General features: G+C 32.7%; 1 long non-coding RNA gene across 1 annotated transcript in view; it reads left to right on the forward strand.

The window, feature by feature from the left end:
- Positions 1-7,609, forward strand: part of LOC116468366 (uncharacterized) — a 30,472-nt gene extending 22,863 nt beyond the window's left edge. Inside the window, exons 3-4 of the long non-coding RNA XR_009213775.1 lie at positions 5,399-5,504; positions 7,336-7,609. This is a non-coding gene — a long non-coding RNA (uncharacterized LOC116468366). The remainder of the gene's footprint in view (positions 1-5,398; positions 5,505-7,335) is intronic.
- Positions 7,610-9,295: the final 1,686 nt, after the last annotated feature.

The following is a 9,295-nucleotide window of genomic DNA, read 5'->3' on the forward strand; positions in this document are numbered from 1 at the left end:
TGTGTATATATAAAATATATATACACTCTATGTGTATATATAAAATATATATACACTCTATGTGTATATAAAATATATATACACTCTATGTGTATATATAATATATATACACACTCTATGTGTATATATAAAATATATACACTTTATGTGTATATATATTTTATATATACACTTCATGTGTATATGTATAAAATATATATACACTTTATGTGTATATACACAATAGATATGTACTTTATGTATATACTATATATATACATAAGACTTAAGAAGACTATATATAGTCATATATATACATAAAAAATATACATACGTAAAATATATATTTACAGTTTTCTTAAGTCTTATGTAAATGAAGATATCCAGCTACAGTTACAGCTGCAACTTGCAAGACTCTGTAATTTCACATATGTCAATAGAGATGTATATGAGAGAATACTTACCATATAATTATATTAAAATGCATAAGATTATTTTTAGAAAGCATCCAGAGTGATTTCGGAGCATGTTCAGTAATAAGAAGTGAAGTTCTTCAACATTTTAAAGGCAAGAAACATATTTAAGTGGAGTTTCCAAAGTGGTGGGAGAGAAACCTTGATTATACGGAGAAATATTTCCAAGTAGAGGGCAAGACTAACTGTGTCAAAAGCTCTGAGGTAAAAAACATGTTGAAGATTGAAAAGCAGCCATTAAATCACTCTCTGTGGATAACCTTCCCTCTGAAGTTCATATTCATCCACCCATTCAACAATTATTTCCTGAGCTCCTGTCCTGTGTAGAACCCTGTCTAGGCACTTAGGCTATATCACTGAATAAAGTACCTTGTTATAAAAGATAACTATATAAGTAAAAGAAAGAAGTACAACTACATTAATAAAATAAAAAGTAATATAAATCAGAAGTATAAGTAAAGAGTAATACCCCTAATGTGATTAGTTATAACCTTCAATGAAAGTGTAACATGTGAGTAAAGACTTGAAAGACATGAAGAAGTTATTCATCAAAATATAAAGTCTAAGTGTATTCCAGGAATATTTCTAGTGCATACATTGTAAGGTGAAAGTGTGCCTGGAGTATTGGGGGAGGAGTAAGGATACCAATGTGCTCAGAAGAGAGTGAAAGGGGAAATTACCAAGACAGGTCTCAGAGAAGACAATCACAAGATCTGGTATTTACTCTTTGTGACACGAAAAAACATTGCAACATTTCGAGCAGAATGACAATATCACATTTATTTTTCAAAGACCATCTGCAATAGAATCAAGTTTTCTGGGGTAAGAATTAAAACAAAGAGCATTAATTAATTGGCAGCTTATTACAGTAATCCAAGTAATAATTTATGGTGGTTTGTTCCAGGATTATCACAATGGAAGAGATAAAGAAGGGTCATATTTTGTTTATGTTCTTAAAAACAGACTCAATACAATTTCCTGATGGACTGAACATGGATTGCAAAGGGAGTCAAGAATGGCTCCATTGTTCTTAATCTATACAACTCTAAAGGCAGTTTTAGTAAACTGAGGTGGGGCCTGTGTATGGAGCAGGTTTGGGGGTTGTTGCAGGAAGTCAGGGACCCCAAACAGAGGGACCGGCTGAAGCCATGGCAGAAGAACGTGGATTGTGAAGATTTCATGGACATTTATTAGTTCCTCAAATTAATACTTTTATAATTTCTTATGCCTGTCTTTACTGCAATCTCTAAACATAAGTTGTAAAGATTTCATGGACACTTATCACTTCCCCAATCAATACCCTTGTGATTTCCTATGCCTGTCTTTACTTTAATCTCTTAATCCTGTCAGCTGAGGTGTATGTATGTCGCCTCAGGACCCTATAATAACTGCATTAACTGCACAAATTGTACAGCATGTGTGTTTGAGCAATATGAAATCTGGGCACCTTGAAAAAAGAACAGGATAACAGCAATTGTTCAGGGAATAAGAGAGATAATCTTAAACTCTAACTGCTGGTGAGCCAGGCAGGACAGAACCATATTTCTCTTCTTTCAAAAGCAAATGGGAGAAATATCACTGAATTATTTTTCTCAGCAAGGAACATCCCTGGGAAAAAGAATACGCACCTGGAGGTAAAGGCCTATAAACGCCCCTGCACCAAGTGTGCCTGTCTTTTATGGTCAAGGTTGTAGGGGTGAAATAGACCCCAGTCTCTCATAGCGCTCCCAGGCTCATTAGGAAGAGGAAATTCCCGCCTAATAATTTTGGTCAGACCGGTAGCTCTCAAAACCCTGTCTCCTGATAAGATGTTATCAATGACAGTGGTGCCCAAAACTTCATTAGCAATTTTAATTTTGCCCCCGTCCTGTGGTCCTCTGATCTCGCCCGGCCTCCACTTGCCTTGTGATATTCTATTACTTTGTAAAGTACTTGATGTCTATGACCCACAACAATTTGCACACTCCCTCCCCTTTTGAAAATCCCTAATAAAAACTTGCGGGTTTTTGCGGCTTGGGGGGCATCACAGAACCTACCGACATGTGATGTCTCCCCTGAATGCCCAGCTTTAAAATTTCTCTCTTTTGTACTCAGTCCCTTTATTTCTCAAGCTGGCCGATGCTTAAGGAAAATAGAAAAGAACCTACGTGAATATCAGGGCAGGTTCCCTGATAAGGGGTGATAGTCAAAAAGTCAGCTATTGATTTATTAATATTTAGGTAATAAAATAGCCATTCAAATAGAAAAGTTAATAACGTAGTTGCATATAACAGCCTAGATTTTGGTAGAGAAATTTGAGTTTGAGAAAATAGCATGAATAAGCAGGAGTAATATAATTCCCTGTTATCATCATTTACTGGCAGTAACATCCATCCTTTTCTTTTGTAATGAATGGCATGACCCTTCCCTGAATATAGCCTATTATTTCCAATATACCTGGCACTCTATCCCCACTCTTCAGAGTAATTATTGTGCCATTTTTTCCACTTACTTTTTCTCATGTATTAAAAAGATTTCTCTGGTAGAGATTAAAGCTTCTGGTTTAAAAAAAAAAAAAAAATCAGTTGTTTTATGTCTGTTCCTTGCATCCACTGACAACATCAAAGCCAACAAGAAAATGGAGGAGAAATGTTTCTCCTTCTTTGCAGTTAGGAAAAATGTCATAACTCCAATCATGATCCATGAAGCATAGTTGAGAAATAATTTGAAACACCATCCAAAAGAGGAAAGATACTTAGAGCCAACATATATTTTCCTGGGAATATATTCTTATATCTTGAGCAAGGCAAGTTTTTGCTTTGTTTTTAAGTAAAAACATTTGTTCTTAAATGCCCATCTGTGTCTCAATGTTAGCAGTATGTCTTTTTGGTAGGAAATAACCAGAACATTGCAGGATGTTTAGCTCCTCTGAGTTCACATCCTAAATGTCAATAGTATCAACTTACATTGTCACCAACAAGTCTGGCTCTAAGTATTCCCAAACTCATTTGGAGAGCTGTACTCTGTACTGTTCTAAATGTTAAATGGTGTTATTTACAGTTACTTGTTTTAGGCTCGTAATTGGCATGTCAAAATGGAAAATGAGCTCAGGGTCAAGTTCAATAAGTGGCAGGCTTATTGATAGAGGAAAAACTGTGTAGAAATACCACCCTTATTGTCTATGACATAGGCTCCTAATTATAAGACACTAGAGACATTGACATCTACTTAAAAAAAGATATGATCACAGAAAAGCTATCACACAAAAGGTCTACAGTATAAAATACATCAACAGTTATGAAAAAACAGTGACAGAAAACATGCAAATATTTGTTCGTTATTTATGAATAAATGGCATTATAGGACAGTTTAATTTCTGTCTTTATACTTTTACATTGCCAAAATTTCACAGCATGTGTGTGTATGTATATGTATTATAAAAAAATAAATTTAGCAAAGTATTTTGTAAATGTAATGATGAGAATATGTTATTAGAGTCTTTCAGAAGCAATTAATGTTAGTATAATTTGTATTGTTTAAAATACATCAGTAGATTAAATATATTTGTAATTATAAAATAGAAACTTAATGCACACCTTAACCTTAATAACTATAATGTCATCTAAAGAGAAGATCAAGTAAATGTGTTATTGGAATAAATTATTTGATAATTTAGTGAATAAAATGATAGAATTTGCATTTGCAGTTTTTCTGGAACTTAAAACTGTTTAATTAACAGGCTAGCCTTGACACAAGAGTATATAGAAAAATAAATCAAGTGATATTGTAGTAATTAAAGCCAAAAACATTTAAAAAATTATGTTAATATTAATCACAATATTTTTATTATAAATATGGTACAGCCGTGCACTGTATAAGAATGTTTCAGTCAATGATGGACTGCATATATGACTGTGATTTCATAAAGTTATAATACTATGTTTTTATTGGACCTTTTCTATGCTTATATACACAATGGTAAATACCATTGTCTTACTACAACTGCTCACAGTAGTCAGTATAGTAACATAATGTACAGGGTTACAAACTAGGAGAAGTAAGCTATTCATATATCTTAGGAGTGCAGTAGGCTACACCATCTAGGTTTGTGCAAGTACATCCTATGATGTTCACACAGAGACAAAAATCTCTTAACAATGAATTTCTTAGAACATATTCTTATCCTCAAGCATAGGATTTTAAAATGACTGCATTTTAAAAATTTTCTAAGTAGTATTTCAACAGCAGAAATTATGATCAGTAATGTTGGTAAGGGATAAGAAAACAGGTAATAGATTTAAGCAGTCTAATTTTTAATCTCAATCAATACTTATGTTGTATAAATCATCTAAGTCACAGAGGTAATCAAATATTCATATTTCATGGGAAGTATGATAATAACTAATATTTTATATATTCTTGTTTATGCTCTAGATTTATTTATAAGGAATCAAGATATTGTCAGAATAAAAACATCATTTCAATATGCTTAAAATTCAATTAACTCTCTTTTGGCAGAATCAATGAGACAATAATTATAAAACATGAGCATACAATAAGCAAATTCTTGAGAAGTGGATTTTATTCTTCTTCAGTCAATATGGAATCAGGATGATTGACAGTGTATTGAAATTTCATTTTTATCACACTTTTAAAACTGTCATTTCTGGAATAGTAGTGTTAAAGATCTGCAATAAAATAAAAAAGACTACTGTTTACAGCAATCAGAGAAGTAGCATGTATTTTAATCTTAGCACTGTGAAATGCTCTGAGAGCTCATTCATCCATTGTCATTTACAATTTGTGAATCAATTTGTAAACAATAGTGCCTGCCTATATAGTTAGTCGGTTCTGTGAAATTTTACTTCAAGAACATTGTATGGGGTATTTAGGAGATCGTACATCCCTTTATTAATTTTGGTCACCATTTTCAAACTTCTATGTTTTTACCCTTCCATTTTCTGCAGATTGCCATTTCAGGACACCTCCTACATCTGAGGAAACATGTATTGATCTTGCAGTACTTTTCTCCTCCAAATAAAAGCCAGTATGATAACAACTACACTATCAGAAGTGAGTTTATGGGTAGCGTTAACCACCTAGTTTATCATCCAAACTGGGACACTTATGGTACTTCATTGCAGCAGGCATAAATTGAGACTTTTCTGGGCAAACTGAAGTGTTTGTTCACTACATTTATAGCACATTTTTAAAACTGAAAAACAATTACATTGCTTTTTGCCTCCATGTGTCATAAGAGACAATTGACTTGAATCCCAAGGGTTGAGCAGCAGCCCACAAATTTGACTTGTATTTAGTTATAAAGTTTATGTAACAGGTCATTGGATATTCAAACACATACTCTAGAACTGGAGAAGAAATTCCACCTTCGTAGATGACATTGGATGCAGCTACTAATTATGGTATCTCTAGCTTGGTTTTAAGAGAATAGTTGGGACTATAAATTTCTTCTCATGGAACATATAGTGAACATATTACATCAACTTATCCTGAAAAAAGATGTTGTTCAATATCTATGTATTGAACAATATTGTCCCTTTGTGTTGTTAAACATGTGAAAGGCACCTCAAATTCACATTATTCTGATTATGCCTACACAATGCTTATGGGCACGGAGATTCTTCATGTAAAAAATAGTAATAACGTTTAAGGCAGCTACTAGGCAGTAAAATAAGGCAAATACTAATAATTACTACTAAAGCAGCTACTAGGCAGTAAGATAAGGTACATGTGCAGCTATACACATTTTATAGTTCCATTTGTGAAGATTAAACAAATTTCAAGCATGTAGAATGTTGAGAGAGAAGTAGTAACAATTGAACTATGGTATGTTAAAATTCTCATGTGAAAAATATTATATCCATAATTTAAATATTTGTTTTGCTTTTATCAAATGACACAAATTGGCCTTTTCTTTGCATGCTACAGTTATGAGTGTAACAGTTCTTAGAGATAAAAAATTGCTTAAATTATGGCATAAAGGGTCCATTCACATTAGACACACATGGGTAGATATTTTTTAAATTTGGAATTATGTATTACAGACAAAGTTGTTACTAAGCTTGTTTTAAGTCAATCTCCAGTGATAATTAAAAATGAGGAGATAAACAATTTAAACATTTTTTGCCTAGAAATTAAAATAAATTTAATTAAAATTTTGGATTATTTCCAAATCCACACATTTCTAATAGGTAAGAAAATATTAGGCTGGGCACGGTGACTCACACCTGTAATCCCAGCACTTTGGGAGGCCGAGGTGGGCGGATCACGAGGTCAGGAGATCGAGACCATCTTGGCTAACACGGTGAAACCCTGTCTCTACTAAAAATACAAAAAATTAGCTGGGGTTGTGGCCAGTGCCTGTAGTCCCAGCTACTTGGGAGGCTGAGGCAAGAGAATGGTGTGAACCTGGGAGGCGGAGCTTGCAGTGAGCCGAGATTGCACCACTGCACTCCAGCCTGGGTGACAGAGCGAGACTCCGTCTTAAAAAAAAAAAAAAGAAAACATTTAATGCAGTGACTTTCTAAGTGTTTTTCCAGTACCTTTTAAAGTGTGGACCAAAAAAGCAAAGGCATATAGTGTTTTTCATATATAACATATTATTTGACTTTATTTTTTAAATATTATAAGATTATATTTACACAGAAAGTTTTCTATACATTTAATATTAAGCATTTGTGAGTAATTCTCAAAGGATATTATTGACTTTTCTTATGCTTAAGAAATAGTAAATGTAGAATGGAGGAGCAATTTTAAATAACTGGTAGGTTTCATATAATAGGAATACATTTTAGTGGTCTTATAATTTATTTACTGATTTATCTTTGAAGAATTGAAAATAGTAATGTTTTTATTTTACATATTTTTTTCTTTCATTTCTCAGGTCTAAGCCAAAGGACATTTCAGTTATCCAATCTTGCAACAAATACATTTAAGCACCTAATACGGGCTACTGTTGGTATGAGGGGCATTGAGAACTTCAGATTTGATTAACACCCAAGAGCTGCTACCATAAAATAAACTAGGCAGCTACTAGGCAATAAGTTGAGGCACATGTGTAAAACTTCTGCTTTTAGCTTGGTGAAGAGTGGTTACACAGCCATTATTACAAAAATTACATTTTTCCACAAATAAAGACATCACCTGTCTAGAGAGTATATGCTGCCACTTGCTTTTGTCATTTAAGAAGTGCTCAGTAGAGAATTTAATATAAACTTTTATTAAAATCAACTGTGATTTACTATCAAAGGCAATACAGACACGTCATTGAAAAAAGGAAGATTCTTAAACCTCCTTAGGGACCGTCCAGATGCATTATATTCTTTCATAGTTCATTCTTTCTTTTCCAGGCCTTTCTTCATTTACCACCCTTCCCCTACTGGTAGGAGAGAGATTAGAGATATTATTTTTTTCCTCCACAGTCAGATAATGTTGTTATTGTTGCAGTAACTTTTATTTGTCTTCTCAAATCTCACTAAGATTTTTTTCAACCTTTTTCAAAGATAAATCAATTATCTGCAACCTCCCAAATATTTTATTTAAACCCATCACATTTATTCATTTGTTTGTTTCTAGCTATTCTGAGACAGATTATGTTAGTATTTCCGTAATAATTTCTTACACAAAATGTAATACAAAAAATACATATTTAACACATAAAAGGAGCTTCTTAATAACCATTAAGACCAGTTAATTCTAAACTTTATGTAAACGTTAAAATGAGCTCAATATGCGTAGACGTATTATGTTTTCTTAGGCTATTGATTTTTTTGCAACATTTAGCAAATGGATAGTACAGGCCTTTTTCTTACTTCTTAAGAATTTTATGTCATTGGCCTTACTTTTCTGGTAACTGGTTTTCTAGTATATTCATTAGCAACCTCCTGGTACAACATATCTGAAAACGCTTGACAATTAAAATAGCAATAACAACTTTTTATATGAATTCATGAGCAGAAAAGTACGAAGAAAAGTCAGAGTCCAGAAACTATGGGAAATCATAAATTAAAAATGATTTTCAAACACTGGAGTTGATGCTGTTTCCGGGTCATCTGTCAGTCTCTAAATTACCTACAGCTTACAAATAGAAGACAAAATTTGAGACCATGTAGAATAGTAGATCTTATCAGAGAGTATGTATAAAACCAGGATTAACAAATGTAAGGAAAATATAATTCTTCTACAGAATAAAATACAATTTTTACTCAGCTTTTCTTTAAATTCTAAGTGTGTGTGTCATACACACACACACTCACACACACAAAATTCTAATAGCAATCTTACCTTCATGTGAATTTGAGGACCTAATTTACACTATCACCATGTTCTAAACAGCTCCACAATGGCTATATAATTTAAATTTTAAAATTACTGCTTTGTCATCATTCAGAAAACTAGCAAACAAAAAATTTAAAAATATTTTTAGAGAAAATTATTTTAAAAATTTAATAATTTTATTTAGAATTAAATTTCCTAAACATCAGTCTCTGAAGCATAAAGAAACAAAGTACCATGAATGATAGTAAAAATGAATATAGCAGAATCAGACCCACATGAACAGCAGATACAAAAATAAGAGCAACATGTCTTCAGGTTCCCAGGAGAAATGGATCTATATTTATATACACATATATACAGAAAGAAATGTATTGTAAGAAATTAGCTCATGTAGTTATGGAGGCTGAGAAGTCTCAAGATGTGGAGTCAGAAAGCTGCAGAGCCAAAAAAAAAAAAAAAAAAAAAAAGTATAGTTTTATCTGGGTCTGATGCCCTGAGATTAAGGAGCACTGAAGGCATAAGTTCCAGTCTGAGTCTTAGTCCAAAGGCAAGAGAAGACTCTCATC

This window comes from Hylobates moloch, unplaced genomic scaffold (assembly GCF_009828535.3).
Source record: "Hylobates moloch isolate HMO894 unplaced genomic scaffold, HMol_V3 SCAFFOLD_5, whole genome shotgun sequence".
NCBI lineage: Eukaryota > Metazoa > Chordata > Mammalia > Primates > Hylobatidae > Hylobates > Hylobates moloch.